This window comes from Nylanderia fulva, unplaced genomic scaffold (genome assembly GCF_048542155.1).
Source record: "Nylanderia fulva isolate GAGA-0341 unplaced genomic scaffold, ASM4854215v1 Scaffold7, whole genome shotgun sequence".
Taxonomy (NCBI): domain Eukaryota; kingdom Metazoa; phylum Arthropoda; class Insecta; order Hymenoptera; family Formicidae; genus Nylanderia; species Nylanderia fulva.
Window position 1 is genome coordinate 4,316,851 of NW_028190807.1, and position 26,453 is coordinate 4,343,303.

At 41.6% G+C, this 26,453-nt stretch overlaps 1 protein-coding gene across 2 annotated transcripts in view; it reads right to left on the reverse strand.

Annotated features, from left to right (window-relative positions):
- Sox102F (transcription factor Sox102F) overlaps positions 1–26,453 on the reverse strand; it is a 157,127-nt gene that overhangs the window by 126,457 nt on the left and 4,217 nt on the right. The window contains exon 1 of one of the 2 annotated variants that reach the window (XM_085488661.1): positions 14,593–16,249. The exons of the other annotated variant lie outside the window; for it this stretch is intronic. The gene's annotated coding sequence lies outside the window, so the exon portion shown is untranslated. Of the gene's footprint in view, positions 1–14,592; positions 16,250–26,453 lie in introns of those variants that run through there. 2 annotated transcript variants of the gene reach the window in all.

A 26,453-nucleotide genomic window follows, 5' to 3' on the forward strand; every position in this document is an offset into this window, starting at 1 on the left:
TTGAATCTTCATTTCTCTCGTAATGGAGTGTATTATAAGACAACAATTTTTATATTTAATTCAATTCTCTCCTTCATACGCGTGCAGCTTCAAAGTTTTCAAAAGGAAGAGAGAGAGAAATATTTTTTATACGTTTCTAAAAATGTTTACCACGGCGTCATATTGTTTCCCTTAAACGGATGCTCTGAAAACAGACGTTTCGCCATAGAGAAATCCTCGTGCTAGTAAGAGCGAACGAGCAAGGCGATTCAGAGACGGCGCGCGCGTTTTCCGGTAGCCGCTGCGAGAAAAAGGATGAGCGGCGTGGACGGAATGGAGATGAGCGTACGAGAGCGGAGCGCGCGCAAGAAGCGAAACACACGGAGGACAGAGATGGGAACCGACAGCGAAAAAGAGGTGACGGAGGGAGAGATTGGAGAGAGGGCGCAGAGACGGAAGAAGAGAAGCACGAGAAGAGGAACACGATGCGGGAAGCAAGGCGAGGAAGACACTACAACGAACGGTGGAGAAGAGCATCGGGGAACCACAGAGCCAGCACAAGAGGAGTCCCGCGTGCACCGGGGCTGAGAGAGAGGAGCCTTCACGTTCGTTCCGGCCTCTAGCCAGACAAACGGCCCTTCGTCCGACGCAGAAGTCTCGCGCACCGCTTTTTGCGCCGCTCGTTCAAGTTTACATTTACGGACCGATCCCCTTTACTCGTTGTCACCGGACGAGAACGTCCGCTTATATGCAGATGCGCCGACCGCCATCGCCACGACGCGACGCCGGTGATTATCGCGACTCGCGGAGCTCCGCTCCTGCGCTCGCCCTATTTAACGAGAACAATGCGCCGCCGGGCGTGAGGATATTAATGCGCGCGGCTTCTGTCTGACTCGCTGGAAAGGGCGGCCCGACTCGCCGCAGGTGTCGCGGCTCACGGATGATAATTGGACGGGGAAACTGTCGCGCGCGTCAAGTGACGACATGCGACATAGCCTTCTTGTCCCCATGTCATAATCCTTTCGATCACTCTTGATCGTTGCGTGCGATTAACGTGCACAAATGTTGATAGGGCTTTGTCGCGCATGGTCGACGACAGTCGACCATAAATCGTGTGTCGCAATGAAAATTGTGTTTGATTGCGACATCGTTTTCAATCAAAATATATTAGATCTCTTAATTCTAAACATTGCGCTTGGCAAAATTAATTCTTTTTGATCTTTTTTATGTAATGGATTAAAAATTGTTCGCCAAAAGTATCCTTCGTTAATATAGATTGTTCTATTTGAATATTTACAATTCCCGTTATGTTTATCACAGATGCTTAACAGTTGCCGGCGAATAATATTGCAACGTCTTTTTCTCCTGTGCAATAATCATTTCCGCATTTTGCATTTTCACCGGAAATATCAAACAACATAATATAATAAACATCGTACATTTACCTCCTTATAGATCTGAGTTATCGGATTAAGAAAACTATTTTGCAACGATCGCGTTGGTTATAAAGCTGGCTTAATTAGCATGTTATAATTTCTTTATTTAAAGCAGTTAATTTCTTGTCTAAAAAAAACGTTGATCGATATTCAGAATTAGCGTTAATAAAAGCGATTAGAAATATCTACTTGGACTTTAGCTATTTATTAAATTGAATAAGGAAGCGAATTTGCACTATTTATAAAAATAATTTCGCATATTTGTTTATTTATAATATATTTCTCATTACTCATTTGTTTTTCGTTAATGCATTTTAGGTAGGTTCAAGAAAAAAATCTACTGTCCAAAAAAACCATTTGCAATCGATGAAAAAATGGAGAAAATAGAAAATAAATCGCGATAAAATAGAATAGATGTTAATCTGAAAATTTATTATTTGTAAAAATAAATAGTCACATTCAAATAGGATAGCTTCTTATGTAACGCAAAAATATCTACTTTCTCTGTCACATAAGAACTTTGATTTCAATAAAATGTCAAGAAATTAATGCTTCATGAATATTTATTTTATACTTTGTAATGATATATAAATATGAGGCACACGATATCGCGAGATTGAGCAATATTCTTTCTTCTGAGAAAAATGTAATGAAATAATATGAAAAATCTAGAAGAGCAATATTTTCAATATCATGTGGACAACATTAGTCTTCTTCAAGAATGATATATAAATTTTTAAAAAATCATAAAATTATCAATCAATATCCTGTCTATTTTTAATAATTCCGCAATTAAGAATAAAAGTTTATACACCTTTTTATTTTTTTAAACTCGAAGATTTCGTAATCTTGCTGATTCTCTAAAAAATTACAATTAGGTGTAAAGTTTAAAAGAAGAGTGAATCCGTGTATCTCCAGTCGTATGGAAAATGCCTACAAATGATTTTATCTTTTATTTTGTCGACGATTCTTTAGAGTGTAAAACAATTTTGTAAAAGAACATGCAATGAATGAATTAGGCAGGTGACCGAAATTAGTGTAGAACGAAGAGCTTACTAGCCCCGTCAATTACATAATCAACAAACGATATCAAGAATGATAATGCATAACGAGAACGTAGAACGAACAGGCTTGCTGCCTCTGACTGGTTCGAGGGTGTGCGATTCCTTTTCGTCCCCTCACGATTGAACGAAAGGAAAAATAAAAGCGATTCGCCTTAACGGAAAGTCAAGTTGTCGGTTGGACTCTTTATTTACTTTATTATAAGCTGCGCTATATAACGGTATCGGTCGCATCAACGCCCGTCTTGTTGCTCTCTTCTTTTGCCTTTTTACGAATATCCGATAATTGCGTCTCTCGAGTGGCGGCGATGCGACGAGGAACTAATATTTGCTTTCCTTTCCAGACAACGACTTTGGATAATTGCTAATATTTTCTTACCGTAATCCACAAACAAGGACGAATATTTAACGAATATTATTAATTGATACCGCATAAAGCTTAAAAAAATATTTAAAAAATTATACGCTAATATTTGAAGTTTTTGAGTTAAATATTTTAGTACAATATTTCCTTAACATCGAATCAATTTTTATCAATAAATAATTATGTAACGTAGTGACGTTAATAAAATTTATTTAAACGAATTCAAAGCTATGTCGTGCCACAGAATACCTGTCTTCAATCGCGTCGATCTTACTTAAAGAAAGCAACTGAGAGAGAAATATTGTTTCTATCTATAGATTGCCTCATATGTCTTTTCAAAGCATTTACTTTGTATAGATGTGTCCGAGATGTGCAATCCTCATGGAAGCGTCTGTCAGCCATTATATTGTCTACAGTTACATATTTATTTTCAGCTACGTAACTTATACGTTACTGTCAATACAAATTCAATTTTCATATACAATAAGTCTACGCGGCTTTTTAGCGATTAGGTATAAAATATCGTCGCTTTTTCCAAGCCGTGTCGTATATTCATATGCGCATATATATCGTCGTGTATTTCTTTGTAAGCATATAAGAATAATACATTGTAATCGTTTTAGTCATTTCGCAAAACGTTACATCGTTACGTCACGCGCTCATTATGCTCAACGATTGTCCATATTGCTTGAATCGTAAGACTATATTGTATTTAACGATTGCTCGAAAAACAACTTTTATTCGAACACGACGCATTGACGTACCGCTCTTTTTCGACTAAAGTATTCTTTTTCATTTTGAATAATTTTCATATCGCGCATAACGTTCAATCATGGGCGTCCGCAAAGGTCACAAAATTTGCTCTCCTTTTAAATAAACACTAGAATTTATTTGTATATTTAATATTTAAAAAATAAAAATAATAAAATAAAAAAAAAATAAAATTGAAAAAGTAAGAAAACAATTTAATTATGCCCACTCCTAAGAAAAAAAAATCTTGCGAACACCTATGCGTTCAATGTCGTCCGCGATATTTTATACCTAATTGCTAAATATCATCGCGAAGAAAGTTCCGTCGCCGAAATCGTCAACACATCCACGTTTGTACCTGACAACCATAAATTTATCCCCATCTGTCACGGAATGTCTCGCGCAAAAAGCCAAGGCATTAACAACGAGCTATCCCTTCATTATTGTTTTAAGGTGTCTCGAATCGGTGATCGGCCGACACGGCTACGCGAGCGGAAATCGTCTCAACGGAGCAGGACAAAGAGAGAGAGAGAGAGAGAAAAGAGGTGAGCACGCGGCATTCGCGCGTAGGTGCCAACAATTTATTGCCCATCGCGTCTCGGTTGCTCAAACCGTCCGTGTACGTAGGCTTTAAAGGTCTACGAAATGTTAGGACATTATTTTCGGTGATTACCACCATTCTTTGATTAGATGCCGCTCTCTCTCCGTCTCTCGTGTCTCCTCGCCACGACGATCGTAACGCGTTAAATTCCTACCAGATTGTTGGAGAAAGAACAGACAGCAAAAGTCTCGGAATAAAAGAGAAAGAGAGAGAGAGAAGAGGATGGAGGTGGAGTGTTTCGAAATTCATGGCAATAATTTATATGGGATCCGACCGAACTTAGAGTCCCTCGTCACGATAAGATTGGATCGTCAGGGCCCCCCTTTACATGGATACATCGAAATATCTAAGTGCTGGATAATAGGTCCCACAAAAGGACTTACGAGTGTCGTAAGTGAAAGATCGAGGTTTACTTATATTGTGTTATTGTAATTTCGTCTCTCGATGTCGTCTTTAGAAAAAACGTATACTATCTCGGACAAAATCCGATAGATAAGAATAATTCGATTAACGCGCGTGTGCCAGCATCTGTTTACATAATATTCGCTTTCACCGAGAAATAAATTAATAATACGTAAATATTCATAATTACGTCGTTGAGTCAGATTTACTCTCGGCTCTTATCTGCAGCCATAAAATCACTCGCGAGACGCTTCCGACCACAGGCGCGCGATTTCTCGAGGCTGCTAAATGCCGCATAAAATATACACTTTCTCCGAATATTAACCCTCGGTGACACTGCAAATCCAATAAGGATCACCTATTATATCTTACACGTGTTTTTTAATTTTTTCTTTTTTAGAGGAGGCCCGAATTAGAATAATTAATTTGAATTTTGGTAACGCGTGTATATAGTCCTGGGGAAAAAAGATCGATGTAAACGTCGAAGAGATTGCGCGGTCCAAATACAATGTCTCGACAAGAAAACGCGAAGGAAGGCATGTCGGGCCGACGGATGGAGGAGGCGAAAGAGAGATCGAGAGCAGCCGGTCCGGAGCTACGGAACATTTAACCGAACAAAAGAAGCCACTATAGGCAGCAATGTCCGACGGCGTTTCATAAAGATACGGATTTATCACCACCGTGCCCGAAAAGGGGCTCGCCGCGCCGACGACGACGACGACGACGAAGACGGCGACGGCGACAAAAATACGAGCCCCTTAGCTTCAACACCTTGCCGCCTAGCACCGATTCCACGATGTCACGCATTATCCACACCCTCGAAGGGAATTTCCAAATTAAACCTCGTCACGCGAAAAGAAACACGCTACCGATCGAAAGCGCGGTCGGAGATATTTTGAGATATTCCTTTGACATGTGTAGAAGATTGCACAGATTATGCATCAGTGAGTACGCTCCATATTTTCGTATATTATTGAGGTTTATCTCGGATCGTTATCGAACGCGAAGGATTTTATATGCGCTTGTCGGAGAGAAATGCTCTCCGTTAAATTACAGGGCAATAAAGTCGCGCGCAAAACTTTGCAGACTGTATCGACTTATTTGAGGCGGGATTGACATCGCGCACGCGGCCTCCCCTCTCACAATTTCATTTACAGTCAATTACATCGCGTGCAAATTTTGTCGCAAATTACACTTTTGCGCCGCGTCTTATCAATCGCGCATATAATTCTCGCGGCGGCGGAACCGCATTATGTATCGGGAATGTAAGCAGAGAGATTTATTAGCCCCGCGACGATTCTCCATTGCTTTAGCGCCTTCTCTCAACATTCGTTTCTGCATGAAAGTACTTCGGTCGTATCGTTCGCGACGCGAGAGCGATGCGAGAGAGAGATACCGCGAGGTCAAGTGGCAATCAACAATTCGATCGGCAAGGTGCGAACGTTGCAGCGCGGTACATCGACGTGCGGCTTTAACGATGTCCCCCAAGAGTTTATATTAATAGCGCAAGATGCAATATTCATCTCACTGCCGTGTCAAACTGTCAACGAGGGTTTCTCTCCGCAAATAATTACTAAATATAGGTATATCTATACTAGATACATCGTTAGATACCTTAATTGTTTACGTTCGAAACAATTATATATATATATATATATATATTCTAGTCTTCTCGTAAAAAAATTCTACGGCATTTCTCAAAGACGGCTTTCACTCGTAAAATCCGGATTTAGTAAGCATGTGATTTCCACGTCGTCTTTCAAAATCGACCACAGCGAGCTTCTCGCAACGCTATGGACGCATAGCGCGGAGTCAGCGCGCGTCCATGGTCCATGGAGGCTTCCATGCAATAATCCGGCTGTCTACCAGGCAGGTCGGTGACAGCAGCTGGTCTCGATCCAGCATCGGACGCTTCCAATCTCGCTGTCTCCCTCCGCGCTGCGTAAGAAGTAAGAACTGCTCCGCGCGCAGTCCTGTCCGTCTTTTTCTCTTCATTCTGTCCTCCGTCATTCTCGCTCTGTCGATCTCTCTCGCGCGGCGTCTTTCTTCATCTTTCTGTTTCCTCCTGTCCCTCCCTCTCTCTCTCTCTCTCTCTCTCTCTCTCTCTCTCTCTCTCTCTCTCTGCCATCTCTCATCTTCTCCCCTTCCGTGCCGTGACTTAAGTCTACCCTGATTTACGCCCGTTCACCTGCTCATCCGTTTCAAGAGTGGCCCACTTGCGCCTCTCTTTCCGGCTGCCTCGCGCGCTTTACGGAGCAATCGGGGACGTGACGGGGACCTGACATTATTATCCCGAGACCGGCCATCGGGAGTCGCATTAGAAATCTTTGTATTACCAACTCATTAGTCGACACGTATGCCATGCGAGCCGTCCTCCTCCTTCCATCCCTTATTACGTGCGCGGTCGGTATTTGTAACGCGATCGCGTGTTAGATCAATCGGGGCGATTCCGACGGCTTGCCGCGAAGCTAAAAGTCGGCCGTTAATGATTCCGCCGGGACACGCGAGATGATAATTCTGCGGTACAAATAAAGTAATCGCTAATTGAACGTTACGCTAACGAACGCGGCGGGCGTCGAGCATTCGCGAAAGCGCACGCTATTCTCTATCGTCGATTGTAACCTTATTAGATATAACGGATGGACAAAATGAATAAATAACGGAGATAATACGAGATGCTGCGAGTGGTGCCCCGTAGCGAAAATTACTTTCTGTTAAATACGCAAGTATAACCGCTTAATAAGTTCTTTCTCCGTTACGGCGACTAAGCATAACCGCATGATACCATCATCATCGGATCTAAACAGCCTTTAGGCTATTTGCAGTTTCCGATAATTCTTCCTAATTAACTAATTTATAATAATCGTTGGAACAAGAAAGCAAGATTTACAGGCACGTCTCGCTTAATGTTAGCTCGTGTTTTTTCTCGAGAAATGTCGTAAATACAATAGCATACATTTTAACATTATAAGTATATGCTCGCCTCTTCGATTATAAAGCGATAATAAAAATGTCTTGACAATAAAAGAGTTGTAATTAATGTTAAAATTTCAAAGATAATCTTAGAATAGATACGCGATAATTTAATCGAATAAATAGTGGATTCGCTGACATATGACAAATATTTCAATGAATTTTGTAAAAAAATTTATGATACAGCGTATATAAAGAATGGACGTACTGATCGAAGAGAATCAGTTTTATAGTCTTTACGCAACACAGCCAATTAAAAAATACAAGTTCCGTACGAATATAAGGAGATATAACGGTATAAATTAGTATAAAAGAGTAAAGGTATAACGAGCAGCTTTCTCTCTCTCTCTCTCTCTCTCTCTCTCTCTCTCTCTCTCTCTCTCTTTCTCGACGATATAGCTAATCTCTTGGGAGAGATTCGATTCTCGTATCTCCACGTGTATCCGCGTCTCGTTAATGACTATCCGAACGACGTTCGCTATATTCGAAACCTTGAATCGTCATGAATAATCGAAATATTCCGCTAAAACACAACGAACCTTGCGTGCATCTCGGAGAAATCAGAAAGACGCGGCATCTCGAAACTCGTTCCTCTTCTATCACAGTGAAGTCAACGGCATTGCTCGCATTATATACATGACGAATAAATTCATCGTCGCTCAAGGCTATATATAAGCACATAAATCAAACGTTTTAACGTAATCATAAAATAAATCTACGAAATTTTAATTCGGCCGAGCAATTAATATACGCCACGAGGGACAATAATATAAAATGATAATATAAAACCGTTGTTTTTCAAAATTGTGTAAATGCTTCTGAAACGCATATAACCGCGTTATACGATCGAATAACGTCGTTACGAGCGTGTAAAAATTACGACTCGTCGAAGAGAGGGAGGAGGGAATAAAACGCAAGTATGAACATACCGTATGATGATTAGGAACGGTAATGCTACAGAAGCGGGCGTAAAATGGTCGTAAAATGCTAACGAATGTATATATATAATATTTCGCGAAAGCGAATATTCTCTCTCGCGACACTCGAGAGACCGATCTCTCTGGAGGTCGCGAGAGTATCGAGAAGCATATATCCGCGAGGCGAATTTTGATCGACGTATGCAAATTACCCTTCCTCTCTGCACATTAATCAGACGAGCGAGAGAGCGCGATACGGATCGCTACGCGTGTCTACTAGATAATATAGCGCGGCGCGACAAAGCATAAACTCACGTAACACGATAATAGCATATGTTGGGAGTCATTTCATCGGCGTTAGCGCTGCGGTAAAGAGCGTCCGCGCGGATACTCCCGTGAAATCCATCGGGGATGTAAAGTGCAAACGATCCTTGCCGCATTGGCGGACCGTTATTGCGCAAACGACGATCCGGCGTTTCAATTAATCGGAAACGAGTTTGCCCGATCGCTCGCGGTATGGAGTAACGAAGGAACATTGGTGCGCAACGCGCGCGTGCAAGAGAGAGGAAGAGATGAAGAGCCACTCGACTCGGTGTCATGACAAAACGCAGGTACGTACTTAAGCGTATATAGTGGTACCTGCAGGAGGCAGCGCGGGGAGGCTCCCCGGCTGTAAAGTATAAAGCATTAAGCGTTAATCTCGACGGTGGACAAGATAATGCCCGAAGTCGGCTCCGTGTGAGGAACCCGTGAGTGGCTATTTATCTCGAGTTTAAATCGATTTGTATGCTAATCCACGAGAGAAATCCGCCTGCGTACATAAAACTGAAGGAGGCCTACAAAACTCAGCCTCCATGAGATTCCAGATATATCCCTGACTAATTAGGCCCACCGTCGCCCTGCCTTCTTCCTTTGGCCTTTCCCCTCCTCTTCCTTTCCTCTCACCCCTTTCGATGATACCGACCTCCCAACCATCAGGAATAACCTCTCTTCGTCGAGAAACCATCGTGTTTCGCCGAACGGGAGAGAAACGCCAACCGTTCGTTTGGAGAAAGAAGGAGAGAAAGAGGATGAGGAGATGAAAGGAGAGGAAAAAGAGAGAAAGAGAGAGAAAGCTCGCTTCATTACGACAACGGCAACTACGCGATCTTTCTCTCTCTCTCTCTCTTTCTCTCTTCTTTCACCTGTATTAACTTCACCGATAAATGCCTCGGGATTCCAGAGGCCAGATTCGCCACTATAAAGGATCGTGCTTTGCAAAGAGCAAAATGGAAACGGAGAGGAGAGAGAAAGGGAAGGAGTGGCCCTTTAAGGATCGCCGCACAAATGACCACTCGCAATCGGCGATCCGTTGACACTACGACGACTCGCTCTCGTTGACATTTTCTGGGGCCCAAAGAGTAAACTGGTTAGGGCTGAAGGGTACCTGTTCGCCGGGTCAATGACCGTTTCATCGATAGCGTAAGCAGCTGCAGGTTATGTTCTGCGCGCGCAGGTAGATATACGTCGGGTTAGACGAAAATTTGGAAGGATGGGAGGACGCATTTAAAGGTTTACGTTACGGATCCCTCAATTCGGTTGTATACCGCGTTTCGCGCAAAATTGCGCGCGAATTTATTTTAATAAAATATGATGTCGCTATATTGTCTCGTCGAATAAAAAAAAGGCACTCTCGTGTTTTGGTATATAAAGACAAAAACGAAAAAATTTTATCACCGACAGAGGCAAAGAAATACGCTCTTCGTTAGTCGGACACAAATCGGCGCTCTTTCAAACTTTAATTTTAATTATAACTAATCTCGATATAATTTGGATATGAATGCTGTAGTATGTTACGAGAAAACCAGGATCGTTTTTCAGATGATCATCAAGTGGGCGTGTTGTCTCTTAAGCTATAACGTGAAAGCTATCGTGAATGCGGGAAGAATACCCATCTCACTTTATTTCCCAGCTAGCATCGACTGCCTCGTTTATGGGTCGAACCCACAGACATTAAATCCGTGAATTGCTTTGATCTTTTATATTTATTTCGTGGAATGGGGGAATTCGATGAGACCGGGTGGGCGAACGGGTCAGGTAACTTCGCTGCGAATCATTTCGCCAAGTATAAATGATGAACGCGTATGCATGCAAAACTTATCAAAAGTAAATTTTTTTTTCGTAATAATCGAATTTCTAGAATGCTCAACGCTTTCTCTCTCTCTCTCTCCCATCTTTTATATTCAATGCAATTAATCTATATATCGTTTAAAATTTTTTAATTTAACTAACTGAAGTATGAATTAATTGTAATAATTATTCTAAAGAGTTTCGACTCTGTCCCCCAAACAAGCAACTGCAGTTCTTAATATCTTGTGTGCGAATGGCGACGAGACACGCGATGTAACGAGATAATCAACTTGTCGCGCGCACTTTGAGAATGCTGTTATGATTATTGAACGTTTCAATATTTATGTTTCGTGCATGTCAACGTTCGATAAAAATAACGGCGCATTTAATTCGTTCGTCCACGCGCGTTTCTCAAATAGGTAAGCGCTTAAAGAGGACCAATTATGAGAGGAAACTGCAATTTGCATTTCGCTTCAGGTTGTGAGATAAGATCATGCATACCGCGATTGGCGGACGCATGCGTTTCGAGACAAACTGGTTGACCGGACATTGTTCCACTCTGAATAACCGGCCGTAACAATTGGGTTCGGTTTTCAACAAAGAACTCTATTAGGACACGCGTGTGCATTTTCCATGCCAAGGCGAACAGGATTCGCTACGAAGACAGATCGCGCGATACGCGAGCTCACATTGTATTCGTTATATGGGCAGAACCACCTGTTTCGCAAAAATTCGATGCGTAGTCGATGCTTTTGGCATCAAATCGCGCATCTTGACAAATCAAGAAAAAAATGCAAATCTCTATATTCAAATATATTATTGATACGATTAATAGAAAATATACACGCAATGAGAATATATATTGCTTAATTAGAAGAGATTTCACAATTAGTATTGAGATCGAATTCGTCGATTCGGCGCTAGTTGTCAAAAAATATAAAAAAGTTATATATGCGTATATGTTAATATATAGTGAGAAATTTGTAAAACATTTTATTTAATTACCTCGCAAAAATGTGTGTAAAGTAAAATGTTCAAAGACAACTTTTCACGATATTTAAAGTCTCAATCCAAACGATCAGCGAACTGGTTCATTTATCATGCAATAAAGCCACACTGACAGAAAAGTATATATTTTTCATACAATATCATAGAAATAGGTGCATACCTATTCGATGTATAAAAAATCGTTATCGTTCTTGATGCGGAAAATTAGCGGATTTACATGCAAATTGCCACGTACACAAAATGAATATGCCGCGCTCTTTAAAGGATTTCATTTTAAACATTTACGAGCTTCTAACACATCGAAACGACTAGTAAGAGAATCAAAAATACCGACGTAACTCAACGCCGATCGTTGAAGAGCACGTGAGAAACAAGCGAAGAAGATTTACGACAAGGGAAATACGCTTTACATTGCGGCCACGCGTACACATTTCGAAACGCGGAAGAATGAGAGAAAGAGGAAAGGAGAATCATCTTGTAAGGGTTACCGACGACTCGCTTTCCTTTGTGACGCAGCGCGTAAAGGGTTTAACGTTGCGTACTTCGGGGGTTGATTTTGTATACGATAAACTCGAGAGACGTTTCCTTTTAGAGATATTCAAAGTCACTTTTTGTGCCACTAACATGTCTATTGCGAGAGATTAAAGACCTGTGTGTCATGAAAAAATCATTTTTTCCCGACTCGATTATTGTTTAACGTGCCTATAAAGATATTTATTATCCTTTTTTTCCCAATGCGTAATGTGTGTATGCGAGTTGTGAGATATTTATCATTAAATTCTGTATCACATTCGATGGAAACTTTTAAAATAAAATTTTAATATAACACTGAATATGTATTTTTAGATATCATTCTTCGCGATAGATTTATAATCGTAAAAGATGTATTACAACTTTCCCCGTACATCTTCCGTCTAAATATCTGTATCCATTGAGGATTCTAAGAACAGGAAGGTCCGGCTTCCCTGTGCGTATCTCGCGGTAGACGTTTTACGACATTCGGTAGAGCTATAAATCGTCGAACCTGGTCCGATTTATGCATCGATATCGGCGCACTTAAGTATACAAATGTGCCCTTAATTGGACTGTCTCCTCCCGTGCGTACAATAAAAGCGGCGCTTCACGCGGTACCCAAATCACTGCTGACAGGAACTCCTTTTAAGTAAAAATTATGGCCACTAAAAATGACCGCTATCAACTATATGTGCAACGCGAGAGAACGCGATTTCGCAACAGGCGAACGTGCAATGAAAGAATTAATACGAGACTGCGGCAGGTGTCAAAGATAACTACATCCGGTTATACTTAAATTTCCTCTGTGTATTATCACCGTATTATATTTATCATACAAAAAAAGGGGAAAGAAACAAAAGCAGGCGAAAGGTGCAACAATGAGTACCTATGTAAAAGGAATACGTGTAAAATGAAAGCGCAACGTCGTCGCATTCATTCTACATCTTAATTTCCGGCCGCAAACGGGATCGGCTTAATAACTCGATGCAAGTGCATTGTGCATATTGTACATCTAAGGTATTCACGTACACGTGTAATGGAAGATAATAATACACGGACTATAGATGATTTCCAGGTCCCGGGAAATTTCTAGTTGCATTAGGAACTATGTAATTAAATGTTTTGATTAATAATTTATTGCGTCAGGATTGTAAAATATAATTACACACACGCGGCAAGAAGCGTTTTCTCACATCGGGCCCTATTGTAACGATCGGTAAGATTGTAGAAATCTTAGCCGATCGTTTGCTCCTTGTAAATATTTCATGCCTATCTCGTACTTTCAGATCATTATCAGACGCGTCCACGCGGAGAGGTGAAATTTGCGCGCATGATTTGTAGCTATACAATAATAAATCAATATTAATAAAATTAAGAAGATGTAACGATAGGAACTTTTACGAATTCTTTCGAGGAAATCGTAACACAACCTAATCGAGACAACTTTCTGAGTGCAATCATCGGGCGTTTTCTTTATTTCACGTCTATCAGCGATCTGATTTAAGCGCGTCACCGTGACACGTGAAAGATAAACGCGAAATACGAGAAAGTTGAACGCATCGCGACAGGTGGTCGCATCTCATTGATGATTGTTTCGTAGACGACCGCAATTGTTTAAATTTAAAATTGTCGTGCATTTAATGAAATAAGTAGTGCATTGCGATAGGTCCCATTATGGGTATGCAGCAAATCCAAAACGAGAAACGAGCTCCTGGAAGAGACGAACGTGCGCGTTTTGCGCGACATTCCGCGGCTGTGAGAGACCGCTTAAGCGATTACTTCGCTAATAAGTACGCGAGTTTCGACGAATCGACGAGCGCCGAAAGCGCTGTCGCGGATTGAGAACTGTCTCGCGTCTCGCGAACGTGACCGAGCCGCGTTTAGCAAGAGCGATTTTTGCTCTTTGCGGCGGGGAAAATCAATCGGACCGCCGCCGATCACGTGCGCATGATAACCGGTCGAATTGGACAATGATCGTCTTCTCTTTCGCCCTGTTTACGGCAGTACGGCGTCGCCGAAACGATTATCAACGTTCAACAATCGAAGGATTTATCGTTCCATTTACCCGCGTATTACCTGAGAGAATTCGTGTTCGCGCGCGTGAGAGATGCCGTCGTGAGAGAGAGAAAGATCGACCGCATCTGCCGGTTCTGTGAATTGCTCTTGCGCCTAATTGACATTTTTGAGAGACCGCCTTCTTAACCCTTTTCGCGCACGCGAGATATTCTCGACATAATGACACGAAGAATTTCCTACTAACGTCTGCGAAAGATTAATCTGTTCCATGTCCATGTATCTTCTACGTGTAATGTACCTTCGACGAAACGCGATGGATAGAACGTGATGTAGCGAGACATAGAATTATTATTTTGCGAATAAAATCTCGTTTAAAAAACGAAATAAATTTAAATAGAGAGAAACAATATTTTTTAAAACAATATTTTTCATTACAAGCAAAATCATAAATGTTGCAGCTTACCGTCAGTTTCAACAACTGGTTATTTCCGAACAAACGAAGCGTCTATTGTGTGAATCACTCGTCATCACGATTACTCGTCCGCGTAATCAATTTCTAATCAAACGCACTAGCTCGCGCTGTTTCTTGTCGATGGCACCTGACACGAGCCTTTAAAGCTCTTGCACTTTCGTCAAGGTGTTTTACCCACACTTTTATATAGTCCACGTTTCCGGGCAATCAGAGATATATATATTTCGCACTAATCACGCGCGATCACAAAAAAGCCAGATAAACCGGACGAATCTTTCACGATACACTATAAATACTCACGTTTAAAACTAATTGAGCAATCATCGAGATCATATCGATCGTGCAGTACATCGAGCCGGCTTTATAGGTACGTTTATATTATTAAAAGCAGCTACTGTAAAACCAAGAGAACAATTTTGATTTAATCACTATAGAGAAAACAAGAGAAATTATATATTAAACAAGAAAATTGTAGATATAATAACAATCTGATGGAATTATTATAGAAGAAGAAAAGAAAATATTTAAAATCGATATAACGTTTTTCACCGAGATAGAAAATGCTTTTGACAGTTGTCAATAAAGCCAATGGCATTAGAACACAAGCAATTAGCACTACAATTCTCGGGTAGATGCCAAATCCAACGTCTCGTTTACGATCAAACAATCTTCTCAGATCAGCCTTGTGTAAACAACAACGAAGATTCAAGGCTCATCAAATTGGCCCGGTTGTGGATCGTTTGCCCTTTCAGTTCTGCTTCAAGGGATACGAAGATAACAAGCACGACAGCAGCATCGACGTGGGATCATGCAAGAGTTTGGCGTTCCAGAACAATTAACCCCAAAGTCTAATCGCTTTAATTAGCATCATCCATAGTTTCCTTCCAACCTATTCTGCCCTTCTCGTCAGTCAAGATTCGGAGCCTCCTCCGTTTCCTCCCCGTCATCGGGTCTTCCTAATCCTGATCTACTTTTTGATCGATTACATTCGACCACCGTCGATTAATTATAAACTCAACATCGATCGATGATAGATGCTTTAAACTGTGATCATTATGTGAATTCTGATATAGATATAGATGGACCGCGACAAACACGAGTGTTCGATCTACTCCTTGACAATCCGTGTTCTTAACAAAAAATCTATAAACTTTTTAATGCAAAATAAAATTCAAAAGGTGGTCCTTTTCCATTTGCGGCTAAAGCTCAGCAATAGACTCGAGAAGTACGAGATGCACGGTGACGTTGACAACGACGATCGACGGATGCAATTTCCCACGTGTTCACAACATACTGTCCCGTACCGTCAGTGAACGCGGTACCAGCGCGCATCCCACGTCGATCCTGCGGAGATCCTGCGCGTATCGGCCGCGAAGGGATGCGGGAGGTTTGATCTCACGCCGCAAGTTTGATGCCCGAACGTTTTCTCTCGTTCACACCCGGCGCCCGATATACATACACCGCGCCCGCGTGGTCGACCGATTGGTGCGGATCGGAATAGATTTTTCGTCTCAAGCACCCTCAAGCGGTACCACACGAGCGTTGACACGAAATATTCACGATACACCGCGGCAACGGGAACGGGCGCGAACGAACGGCCACGGACGATGACAATGATAATAATATAACAATAGCGTGCGTTCTCCGCTGGTTCAGATCTTACACTGAAGACCAAGGTACACATACACATGTGTGTCGGCTGGGCCAGCAGGTAGAAGAAGGAGGTAGAGACCGAGAGGAGGAGGTGGAGTGTGGCTTCGGAGGGAGGGGAGCCCACGCTCTTGTGCACCGGCCGCACACACAATCGCAAACGATACCAAAGACTCACACATGTATATGTGCTCTCTCTCTCTCTCTCTCTCTCTCTTTCTTCATCATTCGCGCGCACAACGTACCCTACTACGGGTCTCGCGATCGCGAGAGCGGAATCGGGAGAGCACGTTTACGCACCTGTATGTGTCGGATGCTGGGCCCCGTACACTCCGGCATGCTATCTCCCTCGCGCGAGAGTGCTCTCTTCCCCGTTATATCGCGCCGCGCCGCGCTACGCGGTGTGCGTACGTGCGTGAGCACGTGTGAGAGGACCGTGTGCCTACATGCGAAGAGACAACGCCATGCCGTTGCCGCACACAGTAACCCGACGTCTTGGGGGCCCAGGTCCCGGCCGCGCGCGCGCGCACGCGCACGCCACGGCATCTCGCTTCACTTACATACGATACGATACGAGCGAGCCACAAGGCAGGCAGGTAGCGCACAAAACTAAAGAGACTCGGAGAAGAGAAGGTATGGAGAGAGTAAGACAGTGACGCGGTGAGAGATCCAGGTAGAGCGAGGGAGAGAGGCAAAGAATCAGCCGGGAAAGAAAGAGAGAAACAGGGAGAGGAAAGAGGGATCCGGGGCTAACCAACGCTGGTGAAGAGGAGGTAAGAGAAGAGAGAGAGAGAGAGAGAGAGTGAGAGAAGAGACGAAAGGATAGACAGCCTGCAGTCATGGAGGGGTGTCCGTTGCTGCTTCTGCTACTCCCGGTATTGCTGCCGATGCTGCTGCTGTTGCTGTTTAGCCGCGAATATACGCGCGCTTTAACGCGATCGCGCGGGCCCTCATCTCTCTGTCCCTATCTATGCGCTTGTCGTTTAGGTCAGAATGACGAATTGTTCGCGGATGATATGTATACTCATTTTGATCCGTATGTACATTTTACCGTACAGCTGACGAGAATCAATGTGTCATATAAGACAATGATGAAACGAATACTATAACACCTTTGATCATGTATATAATCTTGATTAATTTACTTCAATTATACGAATATTAATTATATGTCGCACAAGAGCATTGATGTATATGAAAATGAATTTATGTAATTATAAAAGTTAAAAGTTAATCTTTTTATATAGAGAAATTATTATATCTTTTGTCGATTCTAGGATTTAGTGTGAATCATATAAGTGAATCACATATGAGTGTAACTGATTAAAGAAATAAATGGGAAAGAGAGGATATAGCTATATAAGAATATCAACGTGAATAGCATCATGTATATCGGCCTATCTGTCCCGTCTCCACCCACGTACCTCACCTGTCATCTCCTCTTATCTCAGACTCCGTTCATCCGTCTTTCGAAAGCGCTCCTCTTCTCTTCTTCATCATTGCTTTTGTATTTTCTCTCTCTCTTTATTTATATTTATTTGACGGAGTGAGAGATAAATATTAGAGAAAGTAAGAAATCTTATTTTTCTTAAGAATAATTCATAATAATAATAGTGTTTCGGTAATTAATTGAAAATATGATGTGTATTCTAACTTTGCTGATGAAATGCGTTAAAAAAAAACGAGACAGTAATATTCTACACGGAGACAATTTTCTCTTACAATTAGAATTTACCCTGATTAACATTATCACAAGAAAAAATATTACAATACTATGTACATAGGAAAATTAATCGAACATATTTTATATCTTATATTGTGGTATATAGATATTAATATTTTTTATTATAGTAGATAATCTCAGAGAAACTCTTATAAAATTCTTCCAATACCATATATTATCCCACAATTACCATGATTTTCAGCATAAATTCTAAGAGAAAAATTTCTCTGTGTAATAATTATCAAATATTCCTTGACAAATCCGAAGAGCAGAACAAAGTGCGTCGACAATAGCACCACCGTTACATAAATCGAATTATCCAACGTCGTGGCGTTACACAACTGTGTTTGCGCACATCGTGCCAAAGTGATTTGTTTGTACGCAATTTAGTACATCTGTGCACACGGCCTTCGCCGAGCGAATTCGCACATTCGAAGCCTCATATGCGAAAAAAAGAATCGCGGAAAGTTTTTCGGATATATTCCTTTCTTTCCCTGGACCGTTGCATCGTTCGCCATTAAGGCGAGCGCGATTTGCATACGGTTCGCGAAAAGGGAGAGGCGAAGCGGGGAGGAGGAGGAGGAGGAGGACGAGAGGGACACACGCGAGGCAGGAGGCCTTTGATTTATCGTTTCTGCTGCCGCCCTCCTTCGACGTTCCACATGCAGCGCGCGATTCTGTTGCGCCACGTTGCGTTCCAATTTTCAGTTCCACCGGCGCATAATGAATCGGTATGCAAATCCACGAATAGGGATCATAACTCATTCGTGCGATATCGTGTTCTCACACGCGGTCAATCGAGCGTGCAACGCGGGACCGACACGACACGGGGCGACGCGGACGAAGAAGATAAGGACACACCGAAGATCGGCCGCGGCAATTACAAGCTCATGCATATACACGCGTATATGTATACGCGCGAGACGATATTCATATATACAAAGACGCGGAGGGAAGAAAAAATCCCAATCAAACTGACATGAAATATGTGACATCGAGTCCGCGTAAAAATATCGGCCCACTACCGTCCCTGTTAAACCGTTTGCCGCGCGAACGGGTGCGAAGCCCACTCACGACCGGATTTTCTAGCTGCGTCCGCGAGACTCTTCTGCATTACGGATTCCCTGTCAATTGGACAAACAAATTTATGTATTGGGGATTAGAGAGAGATTATCTTGTACGCGAACAAGTATATTAGAAGAGTAAGGATGTGTGGAGCGAACCATGTGGAATAAAGTTTTACGGATCGATCGATCGATTTTATTAATTGATCTGTCACATGCCAATGGCTATATTACATAATTATTTTTGTTTCAAAGGAACTGGTTTTTCGTTACAAAGAGAATAAAAAGAGATAGAGAAGATTTTGCAATTTGTTTGATACAAGGATCGCAAATGGTAGGAATACACCGTGCAGAAATAGGACAAGTGTACAAACCAGTATCTTTAGCGAGTGTGAGAGATGACATACGCCACGGAGGCACTCCTTCCTGCACCGAAGGACACTCCCGGGATAGCACCGCGGTAAGATAGAAATACGCCTTTCGTTCGGGGTTGGATTTATCGCGTGCTTCTCGGACATTAACGGCCCAAAGTGTCAAGGGCGACTGAGCTTGTTACAGCGCGGATGCTCCGGCTCTATCAGTCGCCGAACATTGACGGGAACCAGCGAGAAAGAGACGCGGATAGACAGATTGAAAGCAGCAAAGAGAGTACTACGGGTTGACCAGAGGGAGCGAGGCAGAGAGATGGACGCGGGTGAGAGAGAGAGAGAGAGAGAGAGAGAGAGAGAGAGAGAGAGAGAGAGAGAGAGAGAGAGAGAGGAGCGAGAGAGACGGTGAGGCGAGTAAGGGTTCGTTCGAAAAGCAGGGTACCCGTGTCCATTGACCGTAGGTACGCCAGTGTCGACCGCATCGATAATTCGATAAAGTGTCCTCACATTACCCTATTGATTGCTCCATTGTCCCCGCGACGCTTCTCGACGATGGCTTCATCGAGGCTTTCAGCCCTTGCTCCGATACTTTGGTCCCACTTCCTTAGTCTCGTCGGCGACTCGTCTGTGTAGACGACGTAGTGGTATAACGACTGGGTTCTCTTCTCGCGATTGATTAAACGTAACGCTCTCGACATTGTCCGCGCGTAAAACATAACACTTCGAGATAATTTGCGATCCATTCTCGACTGACTATAGATCTTTGTTCTCGAATCGAATTTGCTCGTATTTCGTCATATAACGATATATGTATACATACTTATATATAATATTTTATATATGTATATAAATCTTGAGAAACAAATTTACGTTAACTATAAACTACTGATAGAATTGTATTATTGAAAAATCCCGGGGTACGTTTTACGTAATCAATTATATTTAAAATTAATGATTTGCGGGATAACGAGCAATTATCTTTTTTCTCGATGCGTTTATTATGTTGTTACTTAAATCGCATTTTGAAGAGCCTGATGCCTTGCAGATGCTTGCATCTGATTCTTCATATATCAAAGAGCGAGAGTACGATCGGTCGGATCTCTTGTGAAATCGGCGATCGATTATATCACGAAAGAAAGATGGTAAGAGAGGCGAGAGGAGAGATCCGGACCTTCGCCGGCGTGCCTGAATCCTAATTGAATCGTCAGGACGCTCGAGTACCGGCTCTCCGGATACCGGCTGCGCTGACGTCAAGAATGTGACAGATAGTCGGACGCCCCGTCCTTTCCAGAATCTTTAACGTCGAATTTCGAACGATCGATCCAACTTAAGATTTCCATATCAATTTATCGAATCATCAAATTACTGCTCCCCTTCCACATTTAACGCATTTAATTAAATTGTAATTATCATAATAAAAAATATATATATAATAAAATAATGTAATTGTATGTGTATGTCTCTCCGTTATACTCGATTATAAAGCTCTTCATAAATCTACTCTATAAATTTGTCTTCTCGGAAGAGAATATTAAAAGCGTCAAGAAGCGCATAACGAACTCTTAACACGTCGATGAATCGCCTATACAAACACTTCTGCCGTACAATCTTTTTTTATAGAGCCCAGCGAGTATTGACGTGAACAAGTTGATTTTGACACGTGCATAGTAATTGAATTATCCGAAGATTCGACTACCGGTTTTGCGCGCGCGAGGCGGCGACTTGCGCATTCGGTAATCGTCTGTAGCTATTTGGGAATCTTTTGACATCTCTGGTCTCAGCCGAGGCTGTACGTAGTCGTGATGTTCGTACCTGTTCCTGTGGGCGGGACCCGGCATGCCATTCTATTTCAGCCCCGGCTTTCATTCATAACTTGGGTTTTTAATAGCTTGCCGCACAGTGTGCCTGTGGCGACGATGTTATACTCCCGGTTTCCTCGCCTTCTCTCAGCATTGACCTCTTCAGCGCGCGCGAACCAAAAATCATTCTCCACGCTTAGCGCCATCGTTATCTCGGATGGATCGACACTCGATTGCATCTTTCGCTTTAAAACTTTAAACCACCCGCTGTTTTACTTTACTTTCGCGTTATAATATTCGGAACAATTTCAATTAATAAAATATTAATTAATATAAAGATGAATTAATTTAGCGATTTGTATTAAACTTTTTTGTTTAAATACGCGATCTTTTGACATATAATGATTTGTGCGAGTACATACATTAAATAATATAATATAAAAACGTGAAATTTTTGTATATGATGAACATCGTGACTTTTTTTATATCATACAATATCAATTTAATAATGGTAATAATTTTATATTTCTCTTCCTTTTTCTTCTATATAAAATTTGTTTGGTAAACTAATTATCGAAATGCATCGAGTATTGCTTACAATCATTAATTTAAATTTTTGTTACAAGCATTTTTCAAACTTAAGAAAAACGTTGTTAAAGTTATTGTGATGAAAGAGTTTGTGTCATCTTTATGGAAGAGAAGGTATTTTAATATATTCTGAAATCTTTAAGGAAAGCAAGGGGACTCGGATGCGGAGGTGTAATTCCACGGAATATGCTCGCGAATGAAGCTGTCAATGCATCCAGAATGATCGATATGCACATATCTGTCTACGAGGCAAAATGTGCGACAACCCACTCGCACATATCCGTATACGGACGGCACGCGGTGAGATCTCGCGATATTGGAGCTCGTATATCAAACTGAATTATTTATTATCTTCTGACTCGATACATTTTCTTGCATTTTCTCCAGCCTCGCGTGATGCTGGATTGTGAACTCGCGCCAAGACATATCCGCCTCGCAGCTCCACTTAACTGTCCTCATACCATAAATTCACTCGTATTCTTTAGAATTGGGACAATTAATCTCGAGTATATTTTCTATGTATGTCCGTATATATACATTGTCGCATTATTCTACACGAGAAAAAAAAAACGCGTCATTTCTTATTGCCTATCGTTCATTATGATTTCTTAGCGTTACGTCTCCTTTCAACCGATCAACATTTTTATCGCAGGTGCGGACAAACGGTCCAGCAACAAATCATTCTCGCGTCTCGACGCGAAAACGCAGCTTTCGTCGTAAGCCGATTAATCCTATCGGGCGTATCTCCGAAGCCTTATGTATGCGCGCACCATGGAAAGCCATGACACGCGCATATACGTACGAATGTTGGAACTCTTTCGAGATCCCGTTCGGCATCGTCGAGAAGAAAACGAGAATACCGGGGAGAATAACTGAACAAAGAGAAAAGAGAAAGATGCAGGAGGTATGCGGGATGAGGCTTGCGAAGGTGAGGGCGACGCCATGAGGCTTATAAATAGACACGCGGATAATCACTCAGGATTTATGGTAACCACGGATTATCAAGTTGTACAAGAGGGTATATTTCATATTCGCGACGTTACCTTATTTCAATGGGGGAATACCTGTTCCGCGCGTTACAAACTGCATGAACGTGCATACACGGGACGACACGTGTGTTGCATCGTGAGCGTCCTCGTAGGCGCGCACGAAAGAGAGAGAAAGAGAAAGAGAAAGAACTCCTTACGCGTGTATGCGTGATCTGTGCTCGCGCATCAAGAAGACTGGACTCTCAGGGAGACGTCCAGGTGCCCCGTTCTTCTCCTCTTTCATCTACGTCCACCCCTTTCTCTCCCACTGCTCTCGTCTCAAAATCATTCCCACGTTCAGTGACTACAAAAATACCCGGCCACTTTTCCGAGAGAGCGATCCTCTGACCGATCACCGGCGACATAGTACACCGACTCGATATCCGCTCTCGAGATTAGAACGGGGACTCTTAACGGGCGTGAAGACGTCGTTGGGTGTCGCCCGTCAGGGCTGGAATTTCGAAACCACTCGACCGAAAGGATGAAATTGCAACCCTCGATAAGGAAACGCGGCATCGAAGAAGAGAGCTAAGAGTTGCTTGTAATACTATATAAGGAATAAAAACTAATTCTTGAAAAAAGCCACATACTTGTATATACGTATAAAATTATTCTTTTATGATTTGATAATTGCGGTGAAAATATTAAATTAAAAGTTGAAAATTTGTACAAAAAAACAAAAATATATATATAGATACTTAATCACTCTCCAATTTTATATTGCTATAATCATATAAATATAAGACATTTGAGATTACATAGTATTTTAAGGAACTTTTAATCTTTTACTTGAGATTGATTGTTTGACAAATTGTTTGAATGCAAAATTTCATATTGACGAATTCGCGAGTTATAATATTTCTTCTGTTCTTATTATTGTAAGATAATTTCTATAAATAACTTGATACGCATAGCTAAAAACATGTCGCGGAAAAATCGATAACGCATAATATTAATGAGACAAAATTTAAATATCGATGAGAAAAGCCAACACACAGAGAATGACTCACGAACTTTGCTCATCTTCCGATTGTCTTCGCGTTCGTCGTAACCTCTCTTCCATTTTTCATATACGAATGACACTTCCGATGAGCCCTCTCCCGCTCTTCCGTTATTAGACATTAGCGGAGATCGCGAGTGTAGTAGACAATGAGTTCATCGATTCCGGATGAAGGTGCGCCGTGCAGCTTCGATAAACGGAGAGACCTGTCCGCGAGACGATCGCTGCCTCGGCTGTGTTCGCGGCAATTACTGCGCTGGTCGAGCCCCGCGTAAAAGAGAAAGAGAAAGAGCGGAGCGTGCTCGCACACAAATGTATACGAGACTTTAAACGCGAGTCAACACTGTCGGCTCGCCGACAGAGGCATCGCGTGTACCGGCAGATAGTATCGCCGCGAGATGCAACAATAGAGTCAAGACCGCCGTCTCTATCTTCTTTCTCTTTCCTTCTATTATTCCTCTCTCTCCCAACGAAATATTCCCACAGTCCAGCCTCACACACGCCGGATTAACGCACCCACTAAGCTTCCCATTGTCAACGTACACACGCATACGGACACGCATGTCGACCGCGCGGCCTCACAATGCCCCAATATTCCTCAATCTAAAATGGCCCGGCGTCTTTTTACACGATTGTTAAGGACAGCCTCTCCATTATGCAGCGGGTCCTTGGTCCCTTGGATCAGGTTGCTTCGATTTTCACTATCAACTAGACGACCGTGGCATCACCCGATATTGTGGTAGCGTTATTGTTCACCGTTCGAAATTCGCTGTTCGATCGTAACTGCACGCTTCGCAGTCTTTCGTATAGGATTATATATTGATCGTAAATCGCGCAATCGCGAGTTAAAATAAATATAAGTTCTGTTTAAGTTACGACTGGATAGAATAAAGGATTGTCGTAAACGTTTGGATTGAAAAGCCTCTTAACTAGCACCGTTACACGGTTCGACACATGACTCGTTATTCAAGTATAGTTAACACATATAACCCTTGACTTGTACTTGTAAATCGTGCACGACGCGATTTATCTGGATTCATTGTGTAATATGACGTAACAACTTCCGTCGATAAGTTTAACCGAACGCTCATTTATTTCGAACCGCGTGAGATACGAACAAATACTCTAATCGAAGAAAGATACGTTTTCATCTTAAACGCACGTCCGACAAAATCACTCATCCATGTCATATCCATGTCGGCCTTGAGGGTCACGTATAGCGCGGACGGACAGGCAGGAAATAACTATCCCGTTGCACCAAGAAGGAGACACTGTCGAAGGGACGGGGAAAAGAGCGGCACTTAAGACACACTGGAGGTTTAATTATCTCCCTCTTGACTGTTGTTATAATTCTTGGCGTGCGCAGGGACACAGTTGTAAGCGATATCTATCGAAGCTTTCTCGGAATTATGTTAGCAGATAAAAATCTATACCGTAAACACATTCGTTTTGAATTAATTTAAATTCCTTTAATCTGGATTAATTTCAACTTTTCTATTAAATTAGAAAAAAAATTTTTTTCCAACAGGTTATGAATGACTGAGATCTCATGATTTCATAAGAGGTTCAATACTCTCGGATTCATTAGCAACGTTCGTTTTTGTCGATGGTGGCTATTAGTCGGGCAATAATCCGATATCGCGTGAAAGCTTCTTTCGTTACGTACACTTCAGATTACGTTCATTCCCTCTTATACGATTCGCCCGAGAATCCCGTCTACAGGGTCTTTGAACATGTGTGGAGCTCTCTTTCTGCAGCATTCCATCGCGAGTAACTCTCATTCGCCGCGACTTTAATAACAAAATCAATATAATTTACGAGAATTAACTATACTTGCCACAACGATATACCGATGCATAGTGATTATATTATTGCAGAATATGCATACACACAGATGTTTCTTTCGCGAACGAATGCAGATATTTAATTTTTTCTATACATTCTACTTGTCTGAATTTTTTCTTACATGGTCAATGTTGTCGGAAAAAGGAATGTAGATTATAACATAAACATTTTAACATGCTTCGTAAACATCAGAATGTTTGTCTAAGGTAAAATCTCAGCAATTAAAAATATCATATCTTATCGAATATATCGCGAACAATTTTTTATTCAATTATATATATATATATATATATATATATATATATATATATATATGTATATATACAAATATAATATGTGTTATAAAAATTTTGTTAGATGCAACTATTAATTTTTTTTACAGCACGGTATTAGTGGCGATTCAAGAATTCTCGGCAAGAGCAAATCTCAGCCGCTGCTCGTAATTATATCACCGCCGTTTTAAATTTTAATGTCGGGAGCAGCGAGCCTGCAATGGTTAATGATCTCTCGCAGCGGTGAAAAAACATTAATGTCGAAAGTACTTGAAAAGTAATTGATCAAAGGGAAGTTATTAACGGCAAGCAGAATTGTAGACATAACGCCAAATACATTTAAAGAATCATATACTTAAATACGCTACACTTACGTATAACTGTTAGGTAGATATTCCTGGGATAAAGAATATTAATAAATGAGCAGAATAAATTTAATAAAAAAAAGTTGCGTTTATAGCTTTTAGAACTTGCTCTTATACTTTGTGAAATAATTTTATATTAAGCGAGTAAAA